Genomic DNA, 20,305 nt, shown 5'->3' with positions numbered 1-20,305 from the left:
CTGTCGTTTTAATCAGATTACAAGTTGATCAATGAAACAGGGCAATATTTTTTGAGTTACTTTAAAATTTCATTCAAACAGTCACACGTAAAAAAAAACTTCAACGAAGATAGCAAACATGGTAGCTTGATGAAAGTGACTTGTAAAAACAGTAAAATAATAACGATTTGATCAGAAACTTTCAATCAAACTAGTCATTTTATGAATATTCAAAATAATTAGTGGTTTCAGATATTTTCTATTGATTATTCATCGAGTCACATTTTCATACCGATTTCTGCATGTTGTAATGAAGATTTTTCATTTCCTTGACTGCAATTGATTTTTATCGTGCTCAAATATTAATAAATTTTTACTATACCTTTTCACAAGAAAGTTTTGGACTACTTTGAAATTTATTCCAGCCTGCATGATTCGCGCAAAACTTGGTCATTTTTTCAGATGAAGATTTATTCGGGGGCATATTTATTGGATTGGATTTTGATTTTTGTGCCGCAAGGACCAATTAGGTCAAACTGTGAAAAAACAAATGGCCAATTAAAAATAATTGTGCTTGTCATGTCAGGAAAGGAGGCTTATTTATAAGGGGTCAGTTCCCCTGGGCCCCCCTCTTAATAGGGATGAACTTCAGGATGTCGCCACCCTTGGCACTAATTTTTTTTGTTTAAATGTATGTATGTAATATATATTTCGTTTCTTAAACTTTTTCCGAAAAATCATGCTTACCCCCCCCCCCCCAGGCTCTTAATTTTCAAAATGAAAACCATGTCTTTAATGTCTGCTGGGGCCAGACCAGGGGCTTACTGTTTCATACACACATTCATAACATAAATGAGATGCCATAAAAATTTTTATCATCAATCATGACAATTTGTAACTGTGATCAATTTCATTCATTATGCTTGTGTGTTACTCAGTTAGTTGTGTTGCAGAATTAGAATCAAAAGCTGTGATGCAACATATAAATCTTCCAAAACTTCTGAATTGGAACTGAGGAAAAAAAATCGCACCTCTCAAAATTGTTGGAGATACTTTATTCATTTAACCCTTTCACGACTAAGGGAAACATTTTTCCCCCCATGTTAAAATTGGTGACTGTCGTATTTAATTATAACCTTATCTGCATTTTTTATACAGAATGTCAAAATAGAACATATGCCGAACGCAATTACGTAAATGGGAACGTTTAGAAAAAAAAAAGAACTGTCAAATCAATAATAATCTAAAATAACAATTACATACTAATATTTACTCTTAGCAACCTTATGGTCCTTGAGGGGATGCCATGACCCCTGAAGTCGATTTTTCAAACATGACTAAAAAATATTTCACTCCATTGTGAAAATCAAATGCAAAAAATTTTGTGTTAATCGGGTTAATTTTTTTTTCAAAATAAAATTTAAAATTAATGAATTGTGAACATGTGAACAACAAAAAATGCTTTGAACGCAATTTTCACAAATTTCAGTTCTTGACTTCTTCTGTTTAAGATATGAAAAAACTTATTATTCCAGAAATTTTGTAGAAATATTTATATGGCATGTTTTAGTAGATGTATCTTGAACTTTGATATCTGATCATCCATTAAAATTTTATGAATTTTAAAGCTTGGAAAAATGTATAGATTTCAAAAATCTGAGAATTCAATATTTGTTTTAAAAAGTAATTAGGTTAATTTCTAAATCTGAGGTTGATTTTACTAATGCAAAAGGGGAGTAACACATTTGAGCAAAATTTCAGAATTTTTGGGGCAGTAGTTTTTTTTTAATCTCACGGATGAACTCAAAAAACTCTGCAATATATATTTAACAACCGCATAGAAATTTGAAAAGTGCACACACACACACACATACAACAAAAGAGGGAAAAGAAACTGGTTTACTTTCTCGATTTCTTAGGGTTATATCATTGTTCAGTTTAAAAAAATTGCGAAAACACTTTCCCATATCAGTTTTTCACAAGAAATCACATGTGTAATTATTGGGCGGTTGATAGTTACCCACCCTGTGTATATATATATATATATATATATATATACACACTATACCGCAATTTACACTCGCATGCAAAATTAAGATAATTTGCACATTGTGTCTATTTCACAAAAAGTACTGAACCAAAGGTACTAATAACGGCAGAAGTATGCCAGTTCTAGTATACTCTTTGAGTATACTAGAGTATATACTCAAGAGTATACTCTTTGAGTAATATTCAGTGTTGTACACGTGCATATGGGTAGAGCTGTGACCACGGAAAAGATGATACGGCACGAAGCGTTTTCCATGATTCTTGTGCTCATACTCCTTGGCGACATTCGCTGTGTTTTTCGCAAGAGTTTGGCAAATTTTATAAGCTATCAGCTAAAATGAGTAGTCACAAATGTATAGATGACGGAATGAGATGGAAAATCGTCGGTAGATTGGAGGCAGGGCAATCACAAACAGTGCAGGTGGCTACAGAGCTTGATGTTACGCCCAGTGTCGTATGCAATTAGTGGAAACAGTTTCAGGACACTGGATCCATATCGAGAAGACCTGGACAAGGTTGTCGAAGAGCCACGGCGACCAATGAGGATCGTTATTTGGCATTTTCAGCGTGGTGCCACAGGACTGCTACAGCATCACAGCTCTCATGTGAGCTGCATGTCACCATTGGAACTCGAGTTTCACGGCTTACTGTTGCCCTAAGGCTTCATGAGAGAGGGCTTCTGGCGTAGACCTACACACACTGTTTGTGTCCCGCTAACTGCAGCTCACAAGAGAACGCGTTTAGCATGGTGCACACAACATCAGCCTTGGACCAGACTTCAGTGGAGCACCAGGCTCTTCACAGATGAGTCGAGATTCAGCCTAGACACTGATTCTCAACGTACACTCATCTGGAGAGAGCCTGGTACCCGATACCATCCCTCCCACATCAGGGAAATATACCACTATGGTGGTGGAGGTGTCATGGTCTGGGCAGGCATCATGTTTGACGGCCGCACATCCCTCCATGTGTTTGAATGAGGGTCCCTGTCTGCTAGGAAGTATAGACAAGAGATCTTAGAGCCCTATGTTAGACTTTTCAGAGGAGCAGTGGGCCCTCAGTTCTTGTTCATGGACGACAACGCTCGTCTACAACATCGGGCTCACCTGGTTAATGATTATCTGGAAAGTGTATGGATTGGCCAGTCAGATCTCCTGACCTAAACCCTACAGAACATGTCTGAGACGCTCTTGGGAGAGCAATCGCATCTCACCATCCCCCTATTGAGAACCATCCTAGAACCAAAATCTGCATTGCTGCAGGAGTGGGACAGATTGCCACAGGGACTCCTTAACTGCCTCGTGTCCAGTATGCTGTCACGATGTGCGACCTGTCTGACTGTGAGAAGGGACCATACCCCATATTACACTCATTTTTGGTTCAATCTCGCAACATGGATTTTGGACATTCCTGCAATGATGAGCTTTACTGACAATCATGTGTGCATATTATGAATTTTGTATGGTACATCTCTTTTTCCCTGTTATATATAAATGTGTATTCGTACCAAATTCCATTAAAATCTGTCCACTAGTTTTTCAGAAATTTGACATAATGTGCTAATTCTCTTAATTTTGCACACGAGTGTATATACACACAGGGTGCATAGCAAAGAGGGGGTTCGGCATTTTACTGGTGAACAGTTGATCCTAGAGGTATACTTCTAATTAGAAAAAGTTTTCAAATAATGTGTAGTATTCAGATATGTAATTCACAGTTTCAAGGGGTTGTGTAATTATTAAAATAAAAAAATGAACTTTTTATACAATCCCTGTGTGCCCCGAAACCCCAACTAGAATGTTGTTTTTTTGTTGTTGAAAATTTTTTTAACACATTGAAACCTTGATATAATGATATTCTGCAAACCAAGAAAAATGTTGTTGTACAGGGATTATCGTTGTATAGAGAGGCGAAATTATCCTTAAGCGTGATCAAATTTATGCTGCTGTTGCCATATTTTCTACATCAACATTGTTAATAACATCAGAATATGCACTTTTATGTATTTATTCGCCGCAAAAAATTGTAGTTGATTAATTTATTATAAAAATTCACTACGATGCATTGCCTCTGTAAAGAAGTTTACCGCATTGCACTTTTGTGTCTCACACAGAAAGTAGCAATACCAATAACTTACTTTAGCTTTCAATGATTTTTAGTGCAAAATATTGATGTTATCAGTTGCCTTCAGAAGAAGGAAAACAAGTGACGATGTTAAAGTTAAATTCGAAATGATTCTGAGAAAAATATAAAAAAATATTGGTTTTTTAGTGGTTTTTTTAAAAATCTTAAAATATCATTATAGAGGGATTTATCGTAGTAAAGGATATCATTGTATCGAGTATCGTTGTAGCGAGGTTCCACTGTATTTAAAATAAAAATTGAGACATTAGATACTTTTTAAAAAAACAGTGACAATGAGATCAACAACCAATAAGCAATAACGTTTGTGAAAGAAAGATTCTACACATCTGTAACACTTAAAAATTTTGAATTTTTTTTACGCCTCTACGAACTTTATTTTTGTATTCAAATTCAATACACGTTTCTTGTTGCAGGTGGCCATCTCTACACTGAATGAAAATCTCTGCAGTAGCCAAAACTTGGTAACGCTAAATTGTGAACAAATAATTCAGTCTTCCTCACGTATTACTCTCCCGAAATTATCAACCTTTTTCTAAGAAATAGGAGTGTTTTCTAACAAAAGTCACCACTTCCATCATAAAAGAAATGCTAAACAAGCCATTACTAAATTTTGAATAGTAAATCTTCCCTTCCTCTCAAGCCCGACCTCCAGAACCAGTTCAGATAAATAATAAGCATTCATAGTGTTTCCAAAAAGTGAAAGAGTTCGCTTAACAAAATGGGGATCAGAAAGACTCAATTTTCCTCCTATCCAAAAGACAAAAACTTGCACTTGGGCAAACATTCTTTCCATTTTAGCAGGTTTTGTATCTACAAATTGAATAAATATGCCTTCCGTTTTCGAGTTAGACAGTTTTCTTATGATTGAAAAAGCATTAGTTATTCATGAGACTATATATCTCTGTTCCGTTTAAGACAGGTTTCCGTCTCATGCAGTGTCCATCTTAGACAGGTTTCACTGTATCACGTTTCCATTTTATGTATAGAACCGTCCTTCACATTCAGGAATGTTTTCACAAAAAATATCTGTTCATCTGTTTTTAGTCAAGTTAAAAGGTTTTTCTTAATTATATCAAAATTATAAATTCTGCACTTATGGGGTTTCTAAAAAATGAGCGCTTCAATTACTTTAACAAATGCCGATTTCAGTGATTTATTGAAAACAAAAGACTAAATTTCTTTTGAACAAGATCACTGATATGGTTTATTGCGGATTCTTTCGAAAGCTGGACAAGCTTTTGGTAATTTGGTAAATTTGATGATTGTAGCTAGAAGGGTGTTTCCAGAATTAGGCGCCATTCAAGTATTATGTCATCATCGATGGGGGAGGGGGTTTCCGATTTGCTGACTTTTGATGACAAGGGGGGGGGGGGAGTTTGGATAATGCTTACGTCATCAACCACCCTTTATGAAAATATGAAATATTCTTAATGGCATCTTTCTCGGTCAGCCAAAACGAGAAAAACCTTTTGATAGTTTGTGGGCACTTGAAGTAACATTCCCCCCTATTGAAAAGTGCCCTACAGAGCCCCTTTAGTAATCTATAAATTTTTCGCGGATCCAAGTGATCTGGAAATGTGTCCCGGCTGCTTAAGTGCTGTGAAACTGTGCCATGCATCACTCAAGTGATCCGTAATTATATGCAGCGAATCACTTAAATAATCTGAGAATGTGCCGCAGGTAACTTGTGTGATGTAGAACCGCACTGGAGGCCATTTAAGTGCTCTAAAACTATGTCACATACCATTCAAGGGATCTCTAAATGTGCCACAGGCCGCTTAAATGTTCTGGAATTGTACCACTGGACACTTAAGCGATCTGTAAAAATGTGCTGCTTAGTTCATTTTTACACAATTAGATTTGAGGAGGGCAGGCTGCATCAGATAACCCCCGGGGCCATATTTGGTCTGCGGGCTAAGGGCCTTTATGCGATTTATCATTATATGGCTTAGAGGATGGGTCGCAATGAATTTATTAAAGATAAATTTTTTGAGTTCATAGCCTTCAAATAAAATTGAAATTGATCATTTGACCATTTTTGTCATACCACGGTCATTTCTACACACGAGGGCTAATTAGACCGGGACCTACAATTTATTGCCGATTTCGAACAGCAGGCTTGTTTTTTATACTCATCGAGAGGTTGGTGCCATTTCTGTTGTACCCGTGTTAGGAAATTTTTCTGACAAGGATGAACTGGGTATCCAACTCGCGACACCTCTAAACATCCTTTGGTGCTTTAGACGAGTATCTTATCGACCTGGGCTACCGCACCCAACACTGAAATTAACAGAAATTGATTATAACAACATATAAAAGTATTTTCTTCAGAAATTTCAATTAAAAAAATATTTTTTTGGATTAAAAAAATTAAATTTTTGATCATGGGGGGGGGGGCATGCGTGAGTCCCCCATGCCCCCTGTGTACGTCTCTGATCCCACCAATATGCGTTAGGATTCAGAGGGGCAGAGCTGATGACGAAAGTTTGCTGACGGGGGGGGGGGGGTCAAAAATGGCTAAAAATTTGCTTGGGTTATACTTGAACGGCCCCTTAGCAATGAAAAATTTTGGCAACAATTCGATTTTGAACTTTGTCAATCTTTCAACGCTTGTAGCTTGCTATCAAATCCAAATATTTCTATGAAATTCATGTCATTTTATGGGATTTCTTCTGCTCTTTCAAAATACGTTATTTTGGACTTGACATATTTTCTCTCATAATCGATTATCAACCATAACTTGAAAACAGTTCTATCGCGATAGGACAGGGTTGGTACGGTGTTTCATGTTCCACTTGGGCTCATCTATGATCCCCTTTCATTTGGCAGAACATATCATATATATTTACCCTGAGAATATATTCTCATCAAGAATAATATAAAAGTTATTTACAATAGTAGTCCTCCTAGACACTCTCAAGAATATTTATAATGGCGAAGATTCCATAAGCAGGGTTCTGCCAAATTTGGCGATTTCCAATTCCGCCAAAGTTTTCCTTCTTGGGGACCTGGATTTTTTTGCTCACCAAACATCTTCAACATCGTGATAATCAAGATGACAGACAAAAAAGAAATCTGACACTCCTCTTTTTTGGCAAGCTATAACATCGCGAGGAGGGAATCTAGAACCAATGAAGAAAGTATTGGCTACAGGATTCACAGACATATCACATTTGGGCTACGAATTCATATTCTGGCAAATCCAACACCAACCAACTTTCTTGGTACGATTGCTGTTTGAAACCATGCTAGTGGCACATTCTGGACGAGAAGCAGGGTTGGTAAAAAAACGTTTTTTTTTAAAAAAACCAAAAAACTGGGTTCTTTTGGTTTAAATCAGGTTTTTTTGGTTTTTTAACCAGTTTTTTGTTTCAAATAGTATTAACATTAAAAACAATAAAATTTCTGAAAAATCATCCACACTTCTAATAATTAATTAAAATAAAATGTTTATTAATGTAATTAACACTATTCCCATATTAATTAATCAATAAATATTTCTTACATTTTAACAAAAACCAACTTTTGCAATTTAATTATTTTTTGCTTAACTCAATGGATTACTTCGTGCTTGAAAATTCTTTTAATGTTATTATTAATCATATATAAAGATGTTTTCTCCAGTTACTTTCAGTATGCTAAATTAGGAAGCTATTTTGCAAAAACTATAATAAAAAGTTTGTGAAGGGAAAAAGAAACCTTGTGAGATAATGCATCACTACATTTAGATGTGTGATGCAATCCTTATTCATGAATTTGCTAAAGATAGAGCATCAGAATGTAGTCAAAGGTTAGAAAATGTGGTAAGAATGAGAAATTTTGGCTTCTGTATATAACTTTAAATAACTAAGACACTTCACATAAAAAAAAAAATATATATTCAGGCCACTTTTGTTTATGAGACTTTTTGAAGGAAAAAAAAAACCACTACTACCAACTTACACCATCAGAATGTTCCCCCCATAATTTAAAATGTGGTAAAAATGAAAAGTTTTGGCTCATAATGAACCAATATATTTTTCAAGGAAAAAATGATATTTAAGCCACTTTCATTTGATTTTTTGAAAAAACCATTTGGTTAAAACCAAAGTTTAAACCAAACAACCCTGGCGAGAAGCTATATTTTTTTGCAGGTATCATGCCGAATTCTGTCAAAAACTGAAGTGTTTTTCATCTGACTCAAGAATGCTCATCTATAAAAAAAAAATTTAAATATTCCCAAGCAAAGGATGCACAATGAGGAACAGGGCTTCGGCTCAATAAATTTCAATCATGATGAACACGATATAATGAGACCTAAGATGCTGGTGGCAATAAGAAATGAAAATGGCGCAAAAATAGATAAGGGTAACACCTCAGACACATGATTCATGTTTCAAGGGGTTATATAGTTATGAAAATAAAAAAACTAATTTTTCATACAGTTCCCGTGTGCTCCAAAACCAAATTAGAAAGTTGTGGTGTGGTCTATCCTGATGCCAACGAAAAATAGCCACGTTTCTAAGTGCAATATTCACTGAAATACTCAAATTCAAAAACGGAGGAAAGTTGGGAAAAAACAGCTCTAAATATGGGAAAACCGTTTTACTCTCATTTAATGCTGCTCTTTCCCAAATTTCCTGTTTTTCAAATATCTCGGTGAATATTACACTTAGAAACGTGGAATTTTTTTTTTGTTGGCATCAGGAGAGGCCAGACAACTTTCTAATTGGGTTTTGGGGCACACGGGGACTGTATGGAAAGTTAATATTTTTTATTTTAATAAATATACAGCCCCTTAAAACATGAATGGCATATCTGAGTACTACCACGTTATTTGAAAACTTTTCCTGATTGAAAGTATACCTCTAGCATGGGCGGAGATACGGGGGGGGGGGGGCAGTCGACTGATCTAATGCATATATATACAGATGAATTGACATCATCATCATCATGCCCCCCAGCAATAATGAACGTGCCCCCCCCCCAGACTTCCAAGTCTATCTCCGCCTATGACCTTTAGGATCAACAGTTTGTCAGTAAAATGCCATTACCCCCTGTTTGCTATGCTTCCTGCATATTATAAATATTCTCAATGAGAATTTATTCTTTGGAAGGACTACTACTGTAAATAACTTCACCTTGAAGATTTTACTGGTGAATAAACATGTAAAAAATATTTATAAAATGCTACATGTTTAGGAATAAGTTTCAAAAAATAACAATTATAGTAAATTGATTACTATATATATATATTACTTACTATATATTGATTACTCTATTTTCTTTGATTTCTCTGCAATAACTGTGCAAAAAATCAAAGTTGAACTTATCCATTCTTGGAGGACACAAACCCATTCTTCAATAGGTACTCCAACTCTAATTACATTCACAATAGCATGAGTAGTGATTGATTATTGCATTCTGGATCGATATACTAAAAAGCTTGCGATCTGCTGAGTCCTGTTGTGAGATGGATTAAAACATTTATTACATATGCCAAATTGACAATCAGTATGGTTGTCAAAGCATTCTTTCTGAAATCAACAAAAAGCTTGCAAAAACTCATCCGCTTCACTTTTGGAAAATAGAAGAAAACCGTATTTGAAGATGCACAAAAAGAAAAGCTATGATGTGAATTTCAGCATCATCACTTGACAACTACAAAAGAGACACCACTGGGAGAATTTTTTCAGAACTGCCCAAATATTAAGATAAATAGGACTGTGTTATAAAGTCAACAGAAAATATTAGTGCTGTCACATTGTAAAAAGGAGCATTTAATGGAATGTGTCTGACAAAAGTTGCCTCCTAAAATTGTTGCAGCAACAATAAGAACAAGGAATTCATTGCTAATAGAAAGAAAAAATGAAATTGAAATCAATATTAAAACTTTGAAACAAGGAAATAAAACCAACATGGCTCAATTGAAAAACTCGCAAATAAATATGAGTGTTGTTTGAATTTATGTCCATTGAAAAAATAACAGTTCTATCTTCTTAAAAATAAAATTAAAAATAGAGCCCAGAAGTTCAGACACTAAAAATGGCCAAAATAGGTAAGCAAAAAAACACTACAAATGCTTGAAATAGGCACCAAAGCAAGGCATTTATAATTATAATTAATAAAATTAAAATAATTATAATTAATGGAAAAAACAAAATGTAACTAAAAACTAAGTTATTAAGCTATATACAACAAATAAATGATAATTATTTGATAGCAAAGCTCTGCGGTCATTTAATTATCATTTATTTATTGTATTATTTCAAATATTAATTACCATTTCAATAGTTGAAACACAACTAACTTTTTTATTGTTTTAAAAAATTTAACTCTTTTTTCATTTATATTACCACATGCTCTTTCATGCATAATGAAGGTGGCTTTCGTGGTAATCTCTCCTCAATGCCCTTGAGGGTGGCTCTCGTTGATTTAATTGAATATTGAATAAGTAATTAGCTAACATGCAAAATTATAGTAGTTGAAGAATAATAATTACAGTACATTTTAAAACTATAAGGTTTTCATATGGACTTATTTCAAAATTTTTTTTATAGTAATGACATATTACTCAGAAGTTCCAAATATTAAGTTTCATATTCGGTTGATATGTATCATTTTGAAAGAAGATCTAATTCAAAGGAGATGATTTTTGCATAGTGGAAAACAAATTGCCATGGTTGATTTCAATGTGTTTATAGTGTTTAAAAAAAATTAACATAACATGGTGTCCCAGGGCCTTGTCAGCTCCTTCTCCGCCCTGTAGGAGCCATGATGTCAACTGATGGCCACTTGAGACAGTTATTGGTCAGATATCCATATGGGTTATTCTCACAAATTTGGCTAAAATTGTGTCCCCCCAGCAGTTTACGTTAAAAAAAAAAATTATATATATATGGCATACAACTTTTTTCAATCATTTTCTATTTATATTCCTGTCTCTGATGTATTGCAAACTGTATTTATAATTTTTTCATTAATAGATTGTTAAAATTTGCTTGAACAAATTTTCATTTGTTGAGAAAACGTCCTTCTCCTGGCTGTCTCCAGCCCATTTTTCCAATTTTAAAATGATAACTCTATCTTCAAATAAAATTATCTTATTTTAAGTAATATATATTTATAGGACCAGAGTATACTTTCATACTTGATCTTTTTAATAATTTTAAATGTTTTTATCAATAGTTTATAGTAGAGATGGAATGAATATTCGGTTGCTATTCTGTATTCTGCCCTTTTGCTGAATATTCGGTTTGGCTGAATGCCTGTGTAAATCTAAGCACATCAAAATAATTTAAAAAATTATATTAATTGGAATTTTTCCCACAAATTGAAATTTTACTGATATTTTATTGTGTGGTGTACATCCCTTTCTGTGAAAGAGGTTATGTCAGGTGGAATTTCTGGTATAAGGAAAATATGAAACTGAAAATAGAATTCTACTGCAATAAGGTGGAAATGAGCAAGTTCACTAAATGAAGGAGCCAAAAGTGGCAAAGAAAAGTAATATTAAAATACAATATATCATTAAATTTGATTGCCAGTATCATGGTCATAAAAATCTTTTAATTACCAGTTTTTTAATATTTATTTAAATAATAAATTGCATAATTAAAATTTAATATCAATCATTTAACTTCAATCATAACTTCATTTTCAATTAAAAACACCAATTTTATTTATAATTGTGATAAATTTTAAGAAAATTGATATTCAGCTGTAGAACATTTGGTAGCCAAAACATTAGCCAAATATTTGGTATTCAGTTATTCAACCAAATCACCATTCATACTATATATAGTTTATAATACCAAATAACTTTTTTTTTTTGGCTTTTCCACTTTTTTCCCCATTTGTGATATTTGAAAACATATGTGGTAACTGGTGTTGTGCAAAACTTGAACCAATCAAATTTTATGTTACCATTACTTGAACTTTCAAATTAATTAGAATTGGAAATTACATCACAAATTAGATTTATTCAGGAAAAAAAGAGGCAAGTATTTGAATTACGTCCTTCTCCTGGTTACTTTTTTTTCCAAGAAATATAGAATCGAAAAATTTTCACTTTACCACATGTTTCAGTTCAAAGACCTCTATTATTTCTGAAAAGCATGTTTTTAACATGCATAGTTTTTGATCATTGTTGTAAAACTGTCAGTAAAAAAAGAGCAGCAGGCCTACAACGATACAATTATTCAATCATTACACTTCACTCATAGTTAGAAAAACAGATGCCGCACTACACAGAATCAAACTTCACATCAGATCCATTACACGTACACACACATTCCAACAAGCGCACCAATTCGTTAGAAGTTCTGCAGAGGAATGTGGACAACAGGGGCAGTCTTAGGGCAGTGTGACCGGTGTGGTTGCACCGGGCGCGAAATGAGAAGGGCCGCCGAAACGTGTTAAATATACACTACTAGAAAAATATGTTTAAGATACTTATTTAAAAAAATAACTATAAATATACATGAAAAATGACCGAGATGTGAAAAAAAATTGGAGGTTTGTGTGTATATAATATTATGGTTATTTTTTGAAAAGAAACGTAAATAAGAAAAAAAATCGATCGGCAGTGCACCTATATACGTACAGTACATAGCGATTTGGGTCAGATAAAAATACACGCTTTCTCTTGAGCTCTTTTCATTTACCCCTGCAGGAGATATTGGGGGAGACGCAATTTCTTTCTCTTTTGTTGTGCAGTAAAAAATGAAAACAATGGAGGAATCACCTTTGGTCACCCAATTTTTCTACTAACAAGAGCCAAAGTGTTTCCTGTGTTGTGAGCTGTATTACAGGAATTAAAGGTGTCTTCTGATGTGAGAAAGATTTTTATCCAGAGACCTTTCATGCCTCTTTTTCCCAGACTTATATTACTTTTATTAAAAACGCAGAATCGAATCGACAATATAGTACAGCATTTCAAAAAAAAAATTAAATAAATATATTAAAAAAAACCAATGAATGAATTAAAACCGATGATTTGCTGACCATTTAAATAGGGATCCTGCACGTGGGCCTCGTTACTACCTGTCACACGAGGAGGAAGAAAAATGTGCTCACATGAGAAAACCCATGCACTTTAGTGCCACCGATCACTGGCCAGTCTCCCGACTCGCCAAACTTTCCTATTAGTTCAACCAGGGGCAACTCGGTGGACTGGATGTGCTCTAGAAAGGTGTCTAATGCGAAGTGAAAGGGCAAAAAAAATGTGCCAGCTGTAAGAGGGGCGTCAAGTCTGAGGTAGACAGGGCAAAAAAAAGTTAGGAGAAGTGATTTCTGCCCTCTCTAGGAGGCAAGGGGCATTAAGTCCGAAGTAAAAGGGCGGAAAAGTGGGAAAATGATTTCTGCCCGCTCTAGAAGGAGCGCCAGGGTAAAAGGGCAAAAAAAAAAAAAAATTCGACATGATGTGTGTGTTATGACATAAAATATCGCTGTTCCTTTGAATGCATCAAAACGAAGCGATTGAAACAAAAGTTGTTTTTTTTAATTGGTGAGGTCAGGGGCCCCAAAAATAGGTCCCACTCTGGTAGAGATTTTGTCTCGAGCCGCCCCTGAGTACAGCGTATGTGTGTGTATCGAAAATTATAACAAACCGTTTATACACAAATGAACATTTTTTCAGAGTTTCATGGATCTTGTTCCAGATACAAATACAAATACAATGCCACAACAGGCAAAATGCCCAACGAGGTGGCGGAGAAAAAGATGCCCATAAAAATATGGATGTCATATATTTCAAAACATGTCTGTTTTGTAAAAAACAGTGATCCTTATGAAGCTGCAGAATAAATCGCCCCCCCCCCTAAACACATAGCTTTAGATCAGCGCCCAACCACTGACCACATCAGAAATGCAAGAGATTATTTCATTTTGATTAAAATCTGTCTTGGCTCCTAAGAAATTTGACTGCCACCTAAATTTTTTTTTGATTTGTCAAGCCCTGACCAAAATGCAGTATGAAGCTTACAATTGTGCTTAAAGGTTCAAGAATTAATGATTAATAAAAAAAAAGATGATTCAATGTATAAGGAATAAGAGAGGAAATTATAATTACTATACCCGGTGAGTAACAGTAAAGCCTCATAGGAGGCTTGGCTCCTAGACAGTATCTCTGTCTATGAGGCCTTGGTAAGGTGTGGCCACAAAGGGACTCTAAAAAGACATCTTTTCCCTTTGAAGAAACTAATGAGGAACGTATGTTGGAAATTAAATTTGATTTTTTTAAACAGCTTGGCAAACCATATTCACAATCTGAATCATGACCCTCACCCCGCAATTCTGTTTTTGAAACTAAGAAAAAATTTGAGGTGCAAAATATGTATTGCTTTATTCCATTGGTATTACTAGAAAAAGTCGGGATGGTCAAAATTATAGCCACTGGATATAGCTACTCCAGTCGCCAGTACCAACACCATCTACAGCAGAAGACCTCCACTCGAAGCTTTGACGTCCCTAAAGAAGTCTATTTCACTTGTAGCCATTATATATTGCAGGCCGACGCATGTGATATCTTTACCTTTTTTTTGCAATATATCCAATGACTATAGGTGAAATTATAGCCACTATGAGGCTTTTTGGATCACGTGATATCTCCCTTCTTTTTGAGGGACATACAAGGTAACCAATATGGCGACTTCATGTGCGATTCATGAAAGAAGCAAATCTAAATTAAAGAAACATAGAAATGAATCGTTTTTTCTTCTTTTCAATGGGAGCTAGAAATTTAGATTTTTTTTTTAACTTCAAGTTGGTATTCTAGAACTAAAAGTTCTTAGGAAATGGAAAGAAAACATCTGAAAGAGAAATGCGAGATTTTTCCAGGAGTTAGTGGTCTTTTGTTGCCATTAAAAGATGTAGGAAGAAAAGTTGGAAGTTACGATTAGCTGAGCAAATTCGAAATAATAGAACCATAGATTGTGAACTCCTTTTTCAGAACAGTTTGCTCTGTACAAGTCTCACAAACATCAATCGTCTCGGTAAGTTTGATAAATTTCGCAACATTTATCACTTTTACCGGTGATTATGCATAATCACTTTAGACCCTATATGCACAAACGTGCGGGTTGCTTCTTTTCACTTTAGATATTATTTTTTTAACATCACGGATGTTCAGCCTAAACTTCAAGAATTGTGCGTTATCGCTGAAATTAAAGCTGAATTCCCTGATGTTAAAAAAAAAATCTACAGAGAGAAAAAACAACTCCTTTCCAGTGCCATCTTAACGTATGGGCCCAACCGGGAGCCTCAAGAGTAGAGGGGCCTCACGAAAAGAGATCTAGTTAAGATTTTCTACAATTTACTAGGTAGGGCCTCAGAAAAACCACTTGGCCCGAGGGGGGGGGCATGATGCTCTTAAGATGGCCTTGCCCCTTCCCAGGGCCATAGCGTTCTTTTTCGGGAGCAGTCTTTTTTTGGAGTCTCCTTGAAATAGTTATGCTCCGAAAAAGGAGTTACAAGCCCCCCCCCCTCCCATTCGGCTCAGGGCACTGTCCAAGCTGCCTCAGAATAGTTACGGGCCTGCCGAAGTTGAAAGGGCCTGGTGCTTTAGCTGGTGTTTGCCTACCCCTTCGGTTTCTCAGTACTGGGTATGAAAGGGATAATTTCAAATGAAGTTCATGAGTCTTATAACTATGAAAGAAATCATACGTAATTTCACTTTAATTTAACCACTTTTATTATCAGCTTTGATGTGTGCACTACATTAATTTTATCATAAAATTTAATTAAAATAAGTATGAAGAAGAAAAGATAGGTCTAGATCCTTTGTGAGTATCCTGCATAAATGTGTGACGTTTTGCTTTTTTAATGTTTTTAAATCTCATAATTAAATCAAACAAGTTGGGGTTTTATGCTTGTTTACTCTAGTTAAATAGCAGTAATCCCGTTCTAGAAGAAGCTTTTCCGACTTCTTCGTCCCTTAATATCAAACCAAGAGGTGTGGGAACGACCACCACACCAAGAGTCTGATAATATGGTAGAATAAATAGGTACCGTATTTTATGGGACAGTAATGACTAGTAAAAATTGCTTCCTCTGAATCACATCCCTCTGAATTTGCACCTGGGGGGGGGGCTGTTTTTGCACCGGGCACCACTAGATCTAAGACCGGCACCGGTGGACAAGGTGCATGTGTGGTTTAGTAGCATTGTAAAACATATAAAAATGTCTCTAGTGGAATTAGGTAACCAGAAGGAAGGTTTGATTATAAGTTAGAGGGGTTAAAAATGAAGAAAAAAAATTCAGATTTTTTGACTAACTAAAAGTTGCAATAATGTGATTATGCCAAAAAATGTATTATTTTAAATGCTTGCAAAAGTGAAAAATTCTCTAATTTTTTTTCATTTTTTTAAGAAAAAGAATATTCTTGATTACTCTCAAATTCATACATTCAAGAGAATATTCTCGTTCGGGCGCGGTAGCCCGGTCGATAAGATGCTCGCCTAAAGTACCAAAGGATGTTTAGAGGTGTCGCGAGTTCGATACCCGGTTCGTCCTTGTCAGAAAACTTTCCTGACACAGGGGTACAACAAAAAAAAACGGCGACTTGACCGCAGCAAAAAATTGCTACCGCAGGGAGTCCCCCATCAAGGGGTTAGCGCACCAACCTCTCGACGAGTATAAAAAACAAGCCTGCTGTTCGGAATCGGCAATAAATTGTAGGTCCCGGTCTAATTAGCCCTCGTGTGCAGAAAATGACCGTGGTGCAAAAAAATGATCAAATGATCAAAATGATCATATTCTCGTTCCCCAAGAAATCTTTACATCTCCATTCCTGCCACAAATGCCTATTACAACATTGTTTAATGTTTATTTGTGAATTGTAGAGACCATATTTTGTAGAACTTATATACATTTAGCATTGAGAACTTCATAAGAATTGCCCTTTTAAAATCCCCAACTCAATTACCATCAGAAAGACCCAGTCTCATTTAAATGCAAATAGGCTTTGTCTGAGCGATACAAAACTTGGTAGAGAGAAATAGATAGCTTTTTTCTCAGCCGAAGATATCAAGGAAACAGATATTTTCTGGATATTATGCCAAGGTGAACTCGAAAAGAAAAGTCATCTGGTCTCTGCCGGGACTGGAATCCCCGCCCTCTTGCAAAAGGGGCAAGCATGCTACCATCTACACCCCTGGAAACACGACTCTGCCTTCCATATTTCATGCACTATAGCATGAGGCACTGAAGTAGAGGCATTAATTACTAGCTTTTCTCTTAACTCCAGCAAATGGCCCCCAGGTGGGATAGTAGAGAGATAGATAGTTTTTTTTTCTCAGCCCAAGATATCAAGAAAATACATCTGTTTCCTTGGTAATGGGTATGGTCCCCAAAAATTTCTATGCTCACACACATAAATATTCCTTTAAATTTGAAATTCCTGTAAATAATTGTACATTAGGGACTGTATGACACAAAATCGAATTGCTCCATGACGGAAGGTATAGATACCACAGCAAAATACACAAAAATTTGGCAATTCTCATACCATTTGATGGCAATAGTGTGGGTTTACCACAAAGGAGGGGTTTGGAAATGGCTGCACATTTTGTTGAAAAGGTAAAATGGCGACAGGTCATGTTGAAATCAAAAATCTCATCTAGTTGATCTCAGATGGTCAAGCAAGCCATAAGGTCCTTGATGTGATACTTTGAGACAGCATTCTCCAAAATGACAGATATCGCCTCTTGGGGAAGGGGGTGATGGAATGGATTGTGGGGCGGAGAGAATCTTCAGCATGCTCCCCTCCCCCCAAGGGTGGGACTGACAGGACTAGTGTGGGGGCATGGGGCGATTCTTATAATTTTCTTGTTTTTTCACACTATAAACTCACTATAGGCCTATTGGGGCCTGTGAAGAATATGACAGAAAACCTCTAAAGATTATAGATTGGGGCCCCAGTGTCGTCTTAATGCATGGGCTCACCTGGACATGGCCCATTGGCCTCACAAAAGTGAGATATAGTTGAAATTTTCGAGGAGTTTGCATGTAAATTTGCCTAGCAGGGCCTCAGAAAAATCACTTGGCCCGGGGGCCCACGGTGCTCTTAATAAGGCCTTGGGCCCCCCTTTACAGTAAGTGGGGACCATGATCTTCAGATATATAACTTGGGATGCTATGGGTTGGTTCAGTGGGGAGGGGATTTTTCTGATATTACACCTGAGATTATATTTCTATATTTTCCGTCTGAGATTTGGGATGAAATTTTTTGAGAAGGGGGAGATGAGAGAGAAAAGATTGAAAGACTGCTTTTTTTAGGCCAAGGTTTTTCATATTCACATAATAAGCTTACCTCCTCACATATTACACTCACTCTAGCCACTAGATATTGTGAATTGTATAACCATTCAGAAATGCCAAGAACTAGACATGTGTATTGTTGAAGAGGAAATATCTTCTGAAATTTTAAATTTGACTATAACACACGACCTGTTTCAGTTATGAACTCTATAATATATAAAAATCTTCTGATGATTATTGGATACATTGTCAGGTTTACAAAGGATGACTGCAAGAAAAATTCATCAACCTTGAAAGGAACAATCTGTCCTAGCACTGCGACATTTATAAAGCTGAAGCATGAATAAAAACTATGAGCTTTTTCATTACACTGACGTGTGTGTGTGTGTGTCACATTTTTTTTACAAGAATTATTTTGTACTCATGAAATCCAATAATTCTAAGCTTTTTTTTAATAATTTAAATTGTGTATTTGTGGTAAATAATTTCAACTAAAAACTCAATGAAACTATTTTTACTTTGCTTCTAGTTCTATCTGAAATCTCACTTTTTGAAAATAATTTTCATTTTTGAATTTTTTTTTATTATTATAGCCATGCAGCTTGCATGCAGTGCATGGGTAGAAGATATATAAGTTTTCTATCATGTGGTCAAAGAAATAAATGTTAATAAAAAAAAAACTAAGGTGGCCAATACATATATATATCACACACCTGAACTTCCTTTAGCTAAATCTGTTTAGAAAGATCTAAAAAGATTCATTCTTCATGATTTTATAAAATGATATTCTGTTCTTTGAAAAATGCTTTCAGCATGAACTGCACTTTAAATGCTCATCATTGTGGATAACATTAAACTAGCTGAAAGACCACAATGTGATACTTTTCAAATTTTTTTAACAGAATAAAATGTCTCGGACAAAATTAAACTTTTATATATCCTTTTTCGGCTCTCTTGACCAGAAAAAAACAAAAGGAAAAAGACTCATTTAGTTGAATTTTGGAGAATTTGCAAATAGAAGATAAATATATGATTCTAGTACTTTTTTTTTTTACATTTCAATTCTATAATTGTTCTTATGAAGTTTCAAAAATGCATTAAAAAAATTATAAGACTTACATATCAACGCAAATAATGAAGTCAAGAAGTTGAAAGAAATAATCAGAAAGTAATTTCTTTATAGAAACTTTTCCATAATCAAATTTTATTACCACAGAAGAAAAATAAATGTCAAACTGTGTATTTTAAAGAAACAAATGACAAACCTGTGAATCGAAAGAAATATAAATTATATATTAGTATTTAAGCAAAGAAGTGTGTTTAATGGAAATACCATGTTATATCTAAATACAGGTAGGAAAAAAAAATAAATCTGTAACCATATGCTGATGAAGAAACCAAATGGAACCCCCCCCCCCCCTTTCCCAGGACAAAAAGAAAAAAAAGACTTCAAAACCTAGGAAAATATTAGAAATATCAAACATATAAAAACTATCTTCATATTTATGAAACGTAGTTTTTACATTTAGATGAAAGCAAAGCTCTTGTAACGAACCTAGGAAGAAGATAAATGAGCGGTGAATTCTCTCTCGCTCACAGCATCTGATCATGAGGGCAAAGATGACAGAGATGCCGAGGAGTAAAAGATGAAGGCTACAATCTCAACAAGAGGGAGAGTATTCGAGGTTATGAGAGCGTCATCTGTTGGCAAGCGCATGCATCCATCAAGTCGTAAAAGTACTGAAAAAGTCGTAACATATAAATATCATAACCGATAACATATTCCTCAGTTATCCGGTGACCATATGACCCGTATTTGACATGACATTTCCGTATTTCGAGCAGAAAGGCCTCCGCGCAAAGCTCGTGACGTCATTGAAGAAGTTCATTTCAC

The 20,305-nt window shown here is 35.2% G+C and overlaps 1 protein-coding gene across 4 annotated transcripts in view; it reads right to left on the bottom strand.

Moving 5' to 3' along the window:
* Positions 1-20,076, bottom strand: part of LOC149080260 (uncharacterized) — a 178,841-nt gene extending 158,765 nt beyond the window's left edge. For 3 of the 4 annotated variants that reach the window (XM_089239358.1, XM_089239357.1, XM_089239359.1), the window contains exons 1-2: positions 19,967-20,076; positions 9,416-9,615 (exon numbers count right to left, since the gene is read on the bottom strand). The gene's annotated coding sequence lies outside the window, so the exon portion shown is untranslated. The remainder of the gene's footprint in view (positions 1-9,415; positions 9,616-19,966) is intronic. The other variant, XM_089239356.1, reaches the window with a different exon arrangement.
* Between the last annotated feature and the right edge of the window lie 229 nt (positions 20,077-20,305).

This window comes from Pholcus phalangioides, unplaced genomic scaffold (genome assembly GCF_987345545.1).
Source record: "Pholcus phalangioides strain wild (caught in Gottingen) unplaced genomic scaffold, Ppha-v1.0 ptg000011l_1, whole genome shotgun sequence".
NCBI classification, from domain to species: domain Eukaryota; kingdom Metazoa; phylum Arthropoda; class Arachnida; order Araneae; family Pholcidae; genus Pholcus; species Pholcus phalangioides.
This window is presented reverse-complemented; position numbering and strand designations above follow the sequence as displayed.